Raw genomic sequence first — 13,366 nt, 5'->3', positions numbered from 1 at the left:
GTGTGTGGGGAAGGTGTTTCAGTGTGTGCAGAAGGGGTTTCAGTGTGTGGAAAAGGTGTTTCAGTGTGTGCGGAAGGTGTTTCAGTGTGTGGGGAAGGGGTTTCAGTGTGTGGGGAAGCTGTTTCAGTGTGTGGGGAAGGGGTTTCAGTGTGTGGGGAAGTGATCCAGTGTGTGGGGAAGGGGTTTCAGTGTGTGGGAAAGCGGTTTCCGTGAGTGGGGATGGTATTTCAGTGTGTGGGGTAGTTGTTTCAGTGTGTGGGGAAGGTGTTTCAGTGTGTGTGGGGAAGGGGTTTCAGTGTGTGGGGGAGGTGTGTCAGTGTGTGGAGATGTTTTTCAGTGTGTGGGGATGTGTTTCAGTGTGTGGGGAAGGGTTTCAGTGTGTGGTGAATGTGTTTCAGTGTGTGGGGATGGGTTTCAGTGTGTGGGGATGGGTTTCAGTGTGTGGGGATGTGTTTCAGTGTCTGTGGAAGGGCTTTCAGTGTGTGGGGAAGGTGTTTCAGTGTGTGGGGAAGTGTTTCAGTGTGTGGGGAAGCGGTTTCAGTGTGTGGGGAAGGTGTTTCAGTGTGTGGGGAACGTGTTTCAGTGTGTGGCGAAGTGTTTCAGTGTGTGGTGAAGGGTTTCAGTGTGTGGGATCGGTGTTACAGTGTGTGCAGAAGGGGTTTCAGTGTGTTGGCAAGGTGTTTCAGTGTATGGGGAAGGTGTTTCAGTGTATGGGGAAGGTGTCTCAGTATGTGGGGAAGGGGTTTCAGTGTGTGTGAGGAAGGTGTTTCAGTGTGCGGGGAAGGGTTTCAGTGTGTGGGGAAGGGGTTTCAGTGTGTGGGTAAGGGTTTCAGTGTGTGGGGAAGGTGTTGCAGTGTGTGCGGAAGTGGTTTCAGTGTGTGGAAAAGGTGTTTCTGTGTGTGGGGAAGGTGTTTCAGTGTGTGCGGAAGGTGTTTCAGTATGTGGGGAAGGGGTTTCAGTGTGTGGGGAAGCTGTTTCAGTGTGTGGGGAAGGGGTTTCAGTGTGTGCGAAAGCGGTTTCAGTGAGTGGGGATGGTATTTCAGTGTGTGGGGTAGTTGTTTCAGTGTGTGGGGAAGGTGTTTCAGTGTGTGTGGGGAAGGGGTTTCAGTGTGTGGGGGAGTTGTGTCAGTGTGTGGAGATGTGTTTCAGTGTGTGGGGATCCGTTTCAGTGTGTGGGGAAGGGTTTCAGTGTGTGGTGAATGTGTTTCAGTGTGTGGGGATGGGTTTCAGTGTGTGGGGATGGGTTTCAGTGTGTGGGGATGGGTTTCAGTGTGTGCGGAAGGGCTTTCAGTCTGTGGGGAAGGTGTTTCAGTGTGTGGGGAAGTGTTTCAGTGTGTGGGGAAGGTGTTTCAGAGTGTGGGGATGTGTTTCAGTGTGTGGGGAAGGGGTTTCAGAGTGTGGGGAAGGGGTTTCAGTGTGTGGGGATGGGTTTCAGTGTGTGGGGAAGCGGTTTCAGTGTGTGGGGAAGGTGTTTCAGTGTGTGGGGAACGTGTTTCAGTGTGTGGCGAAGTGTTTCAGTGTGTGGTGAAGGGTTTCAGTGTGTGGGATCGGTGTTACAGTGTGTGCGGAAGGGGTTTCAGTGTGTTGGCAAGGTGTTTCAGTGTATGGGGAAGGTGTTTCAGTGTATGGGGAAGGTGTCTCAGTATGTGGGGAAGGGGTTTCAGTGTGTGTGAGGAAGGTGTTTCAGTGTGCGGGGAAGGGTTTCAGTGTGTGGGGAAGGGGTTTCAGTGTGTGGGTAAGGGTTTCAGTGTGTGGGGAAGGTGTTGCAGTGTGTGCGGAAGTGGTTTCAGTGTGTGGAAAAGGTGTTTCTGTGTGTGGGGAAGGTGTTTCAGTGTGTGCGGAAGGTGTTTCAGTGTGTGGGGAAGGGGTTTCAGTGTGTGGGGAAGCTGTTTCAGTGTGTGGGGAAGGGGTTTCAGTGTGTGCGAAAGCGGTTTCAGTGAGTGGGGATGGTATTTCAGTGTGTGGGGTAGTTGTTTCAGTGTGTGGGGAAGGTGTTTCAGTGTGTGTGGGGAAGGGGTTTCAGTGTGTGGGGGAGTTGTGTCAGTGTGTGGAGATGTGTTTCAGTGTGTGGGGATCCGTTTCAGTGTGTGGGGAAGGGTTTCAGTGTGTGGTGAATGTGTTTCAGTGTGTGGGGATGGGTTTCAGTGTGTGGGGATGGGTTTCAGTGTGTGGGGATGGGTTTCAGTGTGTGCGGAAGGGCTTTCAGTCTGTGGGGAAGGTGTTTCAGTGTGTGGGGAAGTGTTTCAGTGTGTGGGGAAGGGGTTTCAGTGTGTGGGGATGGGTTTCAGTTTGTGCGGATGGGTTTCATTGTGTGCCTAAGGGATTTCAGTGTGTGGGGAAGTTGTTTCAGTGTGTGGGGAAGGGGTTTCAGAGTGTGGGGAAGGTGTTTCAGTGTGTGGGCATGGGTTTCAGTGTGTGGGGATGGGCTTCAGTGTGTGCAGAAGGTGTTACACTCTGTGGGAAAGGTGTTTCAGTGTGTGGGGAAGGGGTGGCAGTGTGTGGGGAAGGGGTTTCAGTGTGTGGGGAAGGTGTTTCAGTGCGTTGGGATGTGCTTCAGTGTGTGGGGATGTGTTTCAGTGTGTGGGGCAGGGCTTCAGTGTGTGGGGAAGGAGTTTCAGTGTGTGGGGATGGGTTTCAGTGTGTGGGGATGGGTTTCAGTGTGTGCGGAAGGGGTTACAGTGTATGGGGAAGGTGTTTCAGAGTGTGGGGATGTGTTTCAGTGTGTGGGGAAGGGGTTTCAGTGTGTGGGGAAGGGGTTTCAGTGTGTGGGGATGGGTTTCAGTGTGTGGGGATGTATTTCAGTGTATGGGGAATCTGTTTCACTGTGTGGGGAAGGGGTTTCAGAGTGTCGGGATGGGTTTCAGTGTGTGGGGAAGGGGTTTGAGTGTGTGGGGAAGGGGTTTCAGTGTGTGGGGAAGTGTTTCAGTGTGTGGGTAAGGGATTGCATTGTGTGGGGAAGGGGTTTCAGTGTGTGGGGAAGGGGTTTCAGTGTGTGGGGAAGTGTTTCAGTGTGTGGGGAAGGATTACAGTGTGTGGGTACGGGGTTGAAGTGTGTGCGGAAGGGGTTTCAGTGTGCGTGGAAGTGTTTCAGTGTGTGCGGAATTGTTTCTCTATGTGCGGAAGGTGTTTCAGTGTGTGGGGAAGGGGTTTCAGTGTGTAGGGATGTGTTTCAGTGTGTGGGGAAGGGTTTCAGTGTGTGTTGAATGTGTTTCAGTGTGTGGGGATGGGTCTCAGTGTGTGGGGATGGGTTTCAGTGTGTGGGGATGTGTTTCAGTGTGTGTGGAAGGGCTTTCAGTGTGTGGGGAAGGTGTTTCAGTGTGTGGGGAAGTGTTTCAGTGTGTGGGGAAGCGGTTTCAGTGTGTGGGGAAGGGATTTCAGTGTGTGGGGAACGTGTTTCAGTGTGTGGCGAAGTGTTTCAGTGTGTGGTGAAGGGTTTCAGTGTGTGGGAAAGGTGTTACAGTGTGTGCGGAAGGGGTTTCAGTGTGTTGGCAAGGTGTTTCAGTGTATGGGGAAGGTGTTTCAGTGTATGGGGAAGGTGTCTCAGTATGTGGGGAAGGGGTTTCAGTGTGTGTGAGGAAGGTGTTTCAGTGTGCGGGGAAGGGTTTCAGTGTGTGGGGAAGGGGTTTCAGTGTGTGGGTAAGGGTTTCAGTGTGTGGGGAAGGTGTTGCAGTGTGTGCGGAAGTGGTTTCAGTGTGTGGAAAAGGTGTTTCAGTGTGTGGGGAAGGTGTTTCAGTGTGTGCGGAAGGTGTTTCAGTGTGTGGGGATGGGGTTTCAGTGTGTGGGGAAGCTGTTTCAGTGTGTGGGGAAGGGGTTTCAGTGTGTGGGGAAGTGATCCAGTTTGTGGGGAAGGGGTTTCAGTGTGTGGGAAAGCGGTTTCAGTGAGTGGGGATGGTATTTCAGTGTGTGGGGTAGTTGTTTCAGTGTGTGGGGAAGGTGTTTCAGTGTGTGTGGGGAAGGGGTTTCAGTGTGTGGGGGAGTTGTGTCAGTGTGTGGAGATGTGTTTCAGTGTGTGGGGATGCGTTTCAGTGTGTGGGGAAGGGTTTCAGTGTGTGGTGAATGTGTTTCAGTGTGTGGGGATGGGTTTCAGTGTGTGGGGATGGGTTTCAGTGTGTGGGGATGGGTTTCAGTGTGTGCGGAAGGGCTTTCAGTCTGGGGGAAGGTGTTTCAGTGTGTGGGGAAGTGTTTCAGTGTGTGGGGAAGGGGTTTCAGTGTGTGGGGATGGGTTTCAGTTTGTGCGGATGGGTTTCATTGTGTGCCTAAGGGATTTCAGTGTGTGGGGAAGTTGTTTCAGTGTGTGGGGAAGGGGTTTCAGAGTGTGGGGAAGGTGTTTCAGTGTGTGGGCATGGGTTTTAGTGTCTGGGGATGGGCTTCAGTGTGTGCGGAAGGTGTTAGAGTGTGTGGGAAAGGTGTTTCAGTGTGTGGGGAAGGTGTGGCAGTGTGTGGGGAAGGGGTTTCAGTGTGTGGGGAAGGTGTGTCAGTGCGTTGGGATGTGCTTCAGTGTGTGGGGATGTGTTTCAGTGTGAGGGGAAGGGCTTCAGTGTGTGGGGAAGGAGTTTCAGTGTGTGGGGATGGGTTTCAGTGTGTGGGGATGGGTTTCAGTGTGTGCGGAAGGGGTTACAGTGTATGGGGAAGGTGTTTCAGAGTGTGGGGATGTGTTTCAGTGTGTGGGGAAGGGGTTTCAGTGTGTGGGGAAGGGGTTTCAGTGTGTGGGGATGGGTTTCAGTGTGTGGGGATGTATTTCAGTGTATGGGGAAGCTGTTTCACTGTGTGGGGAAGGGGTTTCAGAGTGTCGGGATGGGTTTCAGTGTGTGGGGAAGGGGTTTGAGTGTGTGGGGAAGGGGTTTCAGTGTGTGGGGAAGTGTTTCAGTGTGTGGGGAAGGGATTGCGTTGTGTGGGGAAGGGGTTTCAGTGTGTGGGGAAGGGGTTTCAGTGTGTGGGGAAGTGTTTCAGTGTGTGGGGAAGGATTACAGTGTGTGGGTACGGGGTTGAAGTGTGTGCGGAAGGGGTTTCAGTGTGCGTGGAAGTGTTTCAGTGTGTGCGGAATTGTTTCTCTATGTGCGGAAGGTGTTTCAGTGTGTGGGGAAGGGGTTTCAGTGTGTAGGGATGTGTTTCAGTGAGTGTGGAAGGGGTTTCAGCGTGTGGCGTTGTGCTTCAGTGTGTGGGGAAGGGGTTTCAGTGTGTGGGGAAGGGTTTCACTGTGTGAGGAAGGGGTTTCAGTGTGTGGGGCAGGTGTTTCAGTGAGTGTGGAAGGGGTTTCAGTGTGTGGGGAAGGTGTTTCAGTGTGAGGGGAAGGGGTTTCAGTGTGTGGGGAAGATGTTTCAGTGTGTGCGGAAGTGGTTTCAGTGTATGCGGAAGCGGTTTCAGTGTGTGGGGAAGGGGTTTCTGTGTGAGGAAGGAGTTTCTGTGTGTGGGGGAGCTGTTTCAGTGTGTGGTGAAAGGGTTTCAGTGTTTGGGAAAGGTTTTCAGTCTGTGGGGAAGGGGTTTCAGTGTGTGGGGAATGTGCTTCAGTGTGTGGGGAAGGGGTTTCAGAGTGTGGGGAAGGTGTTTCAGTGTGTGGGGAAGGGGTTTCAGAGTGTGGGGAAGGTGTTTCAGTGTGTGGGCATGGGTTTCAGTGTGTGGGGATGGGCTTCACTGTGTGCGGAAGGTGTTACAGTGTGTGGGAAAGGTGTTTCAGTGTGTGGGGAAGGGGTGGCAGTGTGTGGGGAAGGGGTTTCAGTGTGTGGGGAAGGTGTTTCAGTGCGTTGGGATGTGCTTCAGTGTGTGGGGATGTGTTTCAGTGTGTGGGGAAGGGCTTCAGTGTGTGGGGAAGGAGTTTCAGTGTGTGGGGATGGGTTTCAGTGTGTGGGGATGGGTTTCAGTGTGTGCGGAAGGGGTTACAGTGTATGGGGAAGGTGTTTCAGAGTGTGGGGATGTGTTTCAGTGTGTGGGGAAGGGGTTTCAGTGTGTGGGGAAGGGGTTTCAGTGTGTGGGGATGGGTTTCAGTGTGTGGGGATGTGTTTCAGTGTATGGGGAAGCTGTTTCACTGTGTGGGGAAGGGTTTTCAGAGTGTCGGGATGGGTTTCAGTGTGTGGGGAAGGGGTTTGAGTGTGTGGGGAAGGGGTTTCAGTGTGTTGGGAAGTGTTTCAGTGTGTGGGGAAGGGATTGCATTGTGTGGGGAAGGGGTTTCAGTGTGTGGGGAAGGGGTTTCAGTGTGTGGGGAAGTGTTTCAGTGTGTGGGGAAGGATTACAGTGTGTGGGTACGGGGTTGAAGTGTGTGCGGAAGGGGTTTCAGTGTGCGTGGAAGTGTTTCAGTGTGTGCGGAATTGTTTCTCTCTGTGCGGAAGGTGTTTCAGTGTGTGGGGAAGGGGTTTCAGTGTGTAGGGATGTGTTTCAGTGAGTGGGGAAGGGGTTTCAGCGTGTGGCGAGGTGCTTCAGTGTGTGGGGAAGGGGTTTCAGTATGTGGGGAAGGGTTTCACTGTGTGAGGAAGGGGTTTCAGTGTGTGGGGCAGGTGTTTCAGTGTGTGTGGAAGGGGTTTCAGTGTGTGGGGAAGGTGTTTCAGTGTGAGGGGAAGGGGTTTCAGTGTGTGGGGAAGATGTTTCAGTGTGTGCGGAAGTGGTTTCAGTGTATGCGGAAGCGGTTTCAGTGTGTGGGGAAGGGGTTTCTGTGTGTGAGGAAGGTGTTTCTGTGTGTGGGGGAGCTGTTTCAGTGTGTGGTGAAAGGGTTTCAGTGTTTGGGAAAGGTTTTCCGTCTGTGGGGAAGGGGTTTCAGTGTGTGGGGAATGTGCTTTAGTGTGTGGGAATGTGTTTCACTGTGTGGGGATGGGGTTTCAGTGTGTGGGGAATGTGTTTCAGTGTGTGGCGAAGGGGTTTCAGTGTGTGGGGAAGGGGTTTCAGTGTGTGGGGAACGTGTTTCAGTGTGCGGCGAAGTGTTTCAGTGTGTGGTGAAGGGATTCAGTGTATGGGAAAGGTGTTTCAGTGTGTGCGGAAGGGGTTTCAGTGTGTTGGCAAGGTGTTTCAGTGTATGGGGAATGTGTTCCAGTGTATGGGGAAGGTGTCTCAGAATGTGGGGAAGGTGTTTCAGTCAGTGGGGAAGGGGTTTCTGTGTGTGGGGAAGGGTTTCAGTGTGTGCTGAAGGGGTTTCAGTGTGTGGGGAAGGGTTTCAGTGTGTGGGGAAGGTGTTTCAGTTTGTGCAGAAGGGGTTTCAGTGTGTGGAAAAGGTGTTTTAGTGTGTGGGGAAGGTGTCTCAGTGTGTGCGGAAGGTGTTTCAGTGTGTGGGGAAGGGGTTTCAGTGTGTGGGGAAGCTGTTTCAGTGTGTGGGGAAGGGGTTTCAGTGTGTGGGGAAGTGATCCAGTGTGTGGGGAAGGGGTTTCAGTGTGTGGGAAAGCGGTTTCCGTGAGTGGGGATGGTATTTCAGTGTGTGGGGTAGTTGTTTCAGTGTGTGGGGAAGGTATTTCAGTGTGTGTGGGGAAGGGGTTTCAGTGTGTGGGGGAGGTGTGTCAGTGTGTGGAGATGTTTTTCAGTGTGTGGGGAAGGGTTTCAGTGTGTGGTGAATGTGTTTCAGTGTGTGGGGTTGGGCTTCAGTGTGTGGGGATGGGTTTCAGTGTGTGTGGAAGGGCTTTCAGTGTGTGGGGAAGGTGTTTCAGTGTGTGGGGAAGTGTTTCAGTGTGTGGGGAAGCCGTTTCAGTGTGTGGGGAAGGGGTTTCAGTGTGTGTGGATGGGTTTCAGTTGGTGCGGATGGGTTTCTTTGTGTGTGGAAGGGGTTTCAGTGTGTGGGGAAGTTGTTTCAGAGTGTGGGGAAGGTGTTTCAGTGTGTGGGCATGGGTTTCAGTGTGTGGGGATGGGCTTCAGTGTGTGCGGAAGGTGTTACAGTGTGTGGGAAAGGTGTTTCAGTGTGTGGGGAAGCTGTTGCAGTGTGTGGGGAAGGGGTTTCAGTGTGTGGGGAAGGTGTTTCAGTGCGTGGGGATGTGCTTAAGTGTGTGGGGATGTGTTTCAGTGTGTGGAGAAGGGCTTCAGTGTGTGGGGAAGGAGTTTCAGTGTGTGGGGATGGGTTTCAGTGTGTGGGGATGGGTTTCAGTGTGTGCGGAAGGGGTTACAGTGTGTGGGGAAGGTGTTTCAGAGTGTGGGGATGTGTTTCAGTGTGTGGGGAAGGGGTTTCAGTGTGTGGGGAAGGGGTTTCAGTGTGTGCGGATGGGTTGCAGTGTGTGGGGATGTGTTTCAGTGTGTGGGGAAGGTGTTTCACTGTGTGGGGAAGGGGTTTCAGAGTGTCGGGATGGGTTTCAGTGTGTGGGGAAGTGGTTTCATTGTGTGCGGAAGGGGTTTCAGAGTGTGGGGAAGGGGTTCAGTGTGGGGGGAATGTCTTCAGTGTGTGGGGAAGGGGTTTCAGTGTGTGGGGATGTGTTTCAGTGTGTGGGGAAGGTGTTTCAGTGTGTGCGGAAGATGTTTCAGTGTGTGGGGATGTGTTTCAGTGTGTGGGGAAGGTGTTTCAGTGTATGCGGAAGATGTTTCAGTCTGTGGGGATGGGGTTTCAGAGTGTGGGGAAGGGGTTTCAGAGTGTGGGGAAGGTGTTTCAATGTGTGGGAAAGGTGTTTCAGTGTGTGCGGAAGGGGTTTCATTGTGTGCGGAAGGGGTTTCAGTGTGTGGGGAAGGGGTTTCAGTATGTGGTGAAGGTGTTTCAGTGTGTGCGGAAGTGGTTTCAGTGTGTGCGGAAGGTGTTCCAGTGTGTGGGGAAGGGGTTTCAGTGTGGGAGGAAGGTGTATCATTGTGTGCGGAAGTGGTTTCAGTGTGTGGGGAAGGGGTTTCAGTGTGTGAGGAAGGTGTTTCTGTGTGTGGGGGAGGTGTTTCAGTGTGTGGTGAAAGGGTTTCAGTGTTTGGGAAAGGGTTTCAGTCTGTGGGGAAGGGGTTTCAGTGTGTGGGGAATGTGTTTCAGTGTGTGGGGATGTGTTTCAGTGTGTGGGGATGGGGTTTCAGTGTGTGGGGAATGTGTTTCAGAGTGTGGCGAAGGAGTTTCAGTGTGTGGGGAAGGGGTTTCAGTGTGTGGGGAACGTGTTTCAGTGTGCGGCGAAGTGTTTCAGTGTTTGGGGAAGGTGTTTCAGTGTGTGCAGAAGGGGTTTCAGTGTGTTGGCAAGGTGTTTCAGTGTATGGGGAAGGTGTTTCAGTGCATGGGGAAGGTGTCTCAGAATGTGGGGAAGGGGTTTCAGTGTGTGTGAGGAAGGTGTTTCAGTGTGTGGGGAAGTTTTTTCAGTGTGTGGGGAAGGTGTTTCAGTCAGTGGGGAAGGGGTTTCAGTGTGTGTGGAAGGGTTTCAGTGTGTGGGGAAGGGGTTTCAGTGAGTGGGGAAGGGTTTCAGTGTGTGGGGAAGGTGTTTCAGTGTGTGCGGAAGGGGTTTCAGTGTGTGGAAAAGGTGTTTCAGTGTGTGGGGAAGGTGTCTCAGTGTGTGCGGAAGGTGTTTCAGTGTGTGGGGAAGGGGTTTCAGTGTGTGGGGAAGCTGTTTCAGTGTGTGGGGAAGGGGTTTCAGTGTGTGGGGAAGTGATCCACTGTGTGGGGAAGGGGTTTCAGTGTGTGGGAAAGCGGTTTCAGTGAGTGGGGATGGTATTTCAGTGTATGGGGTAGTTGTTTCAGTGTGTGGGGAAGGTGTTTCAGTGTGTGTGGGGAAGGGGTTTCAGTGTGTGGGGGAGGTGTGTCAGTGTGTGGAGATGTTTTTCAGTGTGTGGGGATGTGTTTCAGTGTGTGGGGAAGGGTTTCAGTGTGTGGTGAATGTGTTTCAGTGTGTGGGGATGGGTTTCACTGTGTGGGGATGGGTTTCAGTGTGTGGGGATGGGTTTCAAGTCGTGTGGAAGGGCTTTCAGTGTGTGGGGAAGGTGTTTCAGTGTGTGGGGAAGGGGTTTCAGTGTGTGGGGAAGGGGTTTCAGTGTGTGGGGAAGGGGTTTCAGTGTGTGTGGATGGTTTTCAGTTTGTGCGGATGGGTTTTAATGTGTGCGGAAGGGGTTTCAGTGTGTGGGGAAGTTATTTCAGAGTGTGGGGAAGGTGTTTCACTGTGTGGGCATGGGTTTCAGTGTGTGGGGATGGGCTTCAGTGTGTGCGGAAGGTGTTACAGTGTGTGGGAAAGGTGTTTCAGTGTGTGGGGAAGCTGTTGCAGTGTGTGGGGAAGGGGTTTCAGTGTGTGGGGAAGGTGTTTCAGTGCGTGGGGATGTGCTTCAGTGTGTGGGGATGTGCTTCAGTGTGTGGGGAATGGCTTCAGTGTGTGGGGAAGGAGTTTCAGTGTGTGGGGATGGGTTTCAGTGTGTGGGGATGGGTTTCAGTGTGTGCAGAAGGGGTTGCAGTGTGTGGGGAAGGTGTTTCAGAGTGTGGGGATGTGTTTCAGTGTGTGGGGAAGGGGTTTCAGTGTGTGGGGAAGGGGATTCAGTGTGTGGGGTTGGGTTGCAGTGTGTGGGGATGTTTTTCAGTGCGTGGGGAAGGTGTTTCACTGTGTGGGGAAGGGGTTTCAGAGTGTCGGTATGGGTTTCAGTGTGTGGGGAAGTGGTTTCTGTGTGTGCGGAAGGGGTTTCAGAGTGTGGGGAAGGGGTTCAGTGTGGGGGGAAGGTCTTCAGTGTGTGGGGAAGGGGTTTCAGTGTGTGGGGATGTGTTTCAGTGTGTGGGGAAGTGTTTCAGTGAGAGCGGAAGATGTTTCAGTGTGTGGGGAAGGGGTTTCAGAGTGTCGGGAAGGTGTTTCAGTGTGTGGGAAAGGTGTTTCAGAGTGTGCGGAAGGGGTTTCAGTGTGTGGGGAAGGTGTTTCAGTGTGTGTGGGGATGGTATTTCAGTGTGTGGGGTAGTTGTTTCAGTGTGTGGGGAAGGTGTTTCAGTGTGTGTGGGGAAGGGTTTCAGTGTGTGGGGGAGGTGTGTCAGTGTGTGGAGATGTTTTTCAGTGTGTGGGGAAGGGTTGCAGTGTGTGGTGAATGTGTTTCAGTGTTTGGGGATGGGTTTCAGTGTGTGGGGATGGGTTTCAGTGTGTGGGGATGGGTTTCAGTGTGTGTGAAAGGGCTTTCAGTGTGTGGGGAAGGTGTTTCAGTGTGTGGGGAAGTGTTTCAGTGTGTGGGGAAGCGGTTTCAGTGTGTGGGGAAGGGGTTTCAGTGTTTGTGGATGGGTTTCAGTTTGTGCGGATGGGTTTCATTGTGTGTGGAAGGGGTTTCAGTGTGTGGGGAAGTTGTTTCAGAGTGTGGGGAAGGTGTTTCAGTGTGTGGGCATGGGTTTCAGTGTGTGGGGATGGGCTTCAGTGTGTGCGGAAGGTGTTACAGTGTGTGGGAAAGGTGTTTCAGTGTGTGGGGAAGCTGTTGCAGTGTGTGGGGAAGGGGTTTCAGTGTGTGGGGAAGGTGTTTCAGTGCGTGGGGATGTGCTTAAGTGTGTGGGGATGTGTTTCAGTGTGTGGGGAAGGGCTTCAGTGTGTGGGGAAGGAGTTTCAGTGTGTGGGGATGGGTTTCAGTGTGTGGGGATGGGTTTCAGTGTGTGCGGAAGGGGTTACAGTGTGTGGGGAAGGTGTTTCAGAGTGTGGGGATGTGTTTCAGTGTGTGGGGAAGGGGTTTCAGTGTGTGGGGAAGGGGTTTCAGTGTGTGGGGATGGGTTGCAGTGTGTGGGGATGTGTTTCAGTGTGTGGGGAAGGTGTTTCACTGTGTGGGGAAGGGGTTTCAGAGTGTCGGGATGGGTTTCAGTGTGTGGGGAAGTGGTTTCATTGTGTGCGGAAGGGGTTTCAGAGTGTGGGGAAGGGGTTCAGTGTGGGGGGAATGTCTTCAGTGTGTGGGGAAGGGGTTTCAGTGTGTGGGGATGTGTTTCAGTGTGTGGGGAAGGTGTTTCAGTGTGTGCGGAAGATGTTTCAGTGTGTGGGGATGTGTTTCAGTGTGTGGGGAAGGTGTTTCAGTGTATGCGGAAGATGTTTCAGTGTGTGGGGATGGGGTTTCAGAGTGTGGGGAAGGGGTTTCAGAGTGTGGGGAAGGTGTTTCAATGTGTGGGAAAGGTGTTTCAGTGTGTGCGGAAGGGGTTTCAGTGTGTGCGGAAGGGGTTTCAGTGTGTGGGGAAGGGGTTTCAGTATGTGGTGAAGGTGTTTCAGTGTGTGCGGAAGTGGTTTCAGTGTGTGCGGAAGGTGTTCCAGTGTGTGGGGAAGGGGTTTCAGTGTGGGAGGAAGGTGTATCATTGTGTGCGGAAGTGGTTTCAGTGTGTGGGGAAGGGGTTTCAGTGTGTGAGGAAGGTGTTTCTGTGTGTGGGGGAGGTGTTTCAGTGTGTGGTGAAAGGGTTTCAGTGTTTGGGAAAGGGTTTCAGTCTGTGGGGAAGGGGTTTCAGTGTGTGGGGAATGTGTTTCAGTGTGTGGGGATGTGTTTCAGTGTGTGGGGATGGGGTTTCAGTGTGTGGGGGAATGTGTTTCAGAGTGTGGCGAAGGAGTTTCAGTGTGTGGGGAAGGGGTTTCAGTGTGTGGGGAACGTGTTTCAGTGTGCGGCGAAGTGTTTCAGTGTGTGGGGAAGGTGTTTCAGTGTGTGCAGAAGGGGTTTCAGTGTGTTGGCAAGGTGTTTCAGTGTATGGGGAAGGTGTTTCAGTGCATGGGGAAGGTGTCTCAGAATGTGGGGAAGGGGTTTCATTGTGTGTGAGGAAGGTGTTTCAGTGTGTGGGGAAGTTTTTTCAGTGTGTGGGGAAGGTGTTTCAGTCAGTGGGGAAGGGGTTTCAGTGTGTGTGGAAGGGTTTCAGTGTGTGGGGAAGGGGTTTCAGTGAGTGGGGAAGGGTTTCAGTGTGTGGGGAAGGTGTTTCAGTGTGTGCGGAAGGGGTTTCAGTGTGTGGAAAAGGTGTTTCAGTGTGTGGGGAAGGTGTCTCAGTGTGTGCGGAAGGTGTTTCAGTGTGTGGGGAAGGGGTTTCAGTGTGTGGGGAAGCTGTTTCAGTGTGTGGGGAAGGGGTTTCACTGTGTGGGGAAGTGATCCACTGTGTGGGGAAGGGGTTTCAGTGTGTGGGAAAGCGGTTTCAGTGAGTGGGGATGGTATTTCAGTGTATGGGGTAGTTGTTTCAGTGTGTGGGGAAGGTGTTTCAGTGTGTGTGGGGAAGGGGTTTCAGTGTGTGGGGGAGGTGTGTCAGTGTGTGGAGATGTTTTTCAGTGTGTGGGGATGTGTTTCAGTGTGTGGGGAAGGGTTTCAGTGTGTGGTGAATGTGTTTCAGTGTGTGGGGATGGGTTTCACTGTGTGGGGATGGGTTTCAGTGTGTGGGGATGGGTTTCAGTCTGTTTGGAAGGGCTTTCAGTGTGTGGGGAAGGTGTTTCAGTGTGTGGGGAAGTGTTTCAGTGTGTGGGGAAGGGGTTTCAGTGTGTGGGGAAGGGGTTTCAGTGTGTGTGGATGGTTTTCAGTTTGTGCGGATGGGTTTCAATGTGTGCGGAAGGGGTTTCAG

Source organism: Heterodontus francisci, chromosome 35, assembly GCF_036365525.1.
Source record: "Heterodontus francisci isolate sHetFra1 chromosome 35, sHetFra1.hap1, whole genome shotgun sequence".
In the NCBI taxonomy this organism is placed as follows: Eukaryota; Metazoa; Chordata; class Chondrichthyes; order Heterodontiformes; family Heterodontidae; genus Heterodontus; species Heterodontus francisci.
The sequence above is the reverse complement of the archived record's forward strand: the minus strand, read 5'-3'. Positions refer to the sequence as shown.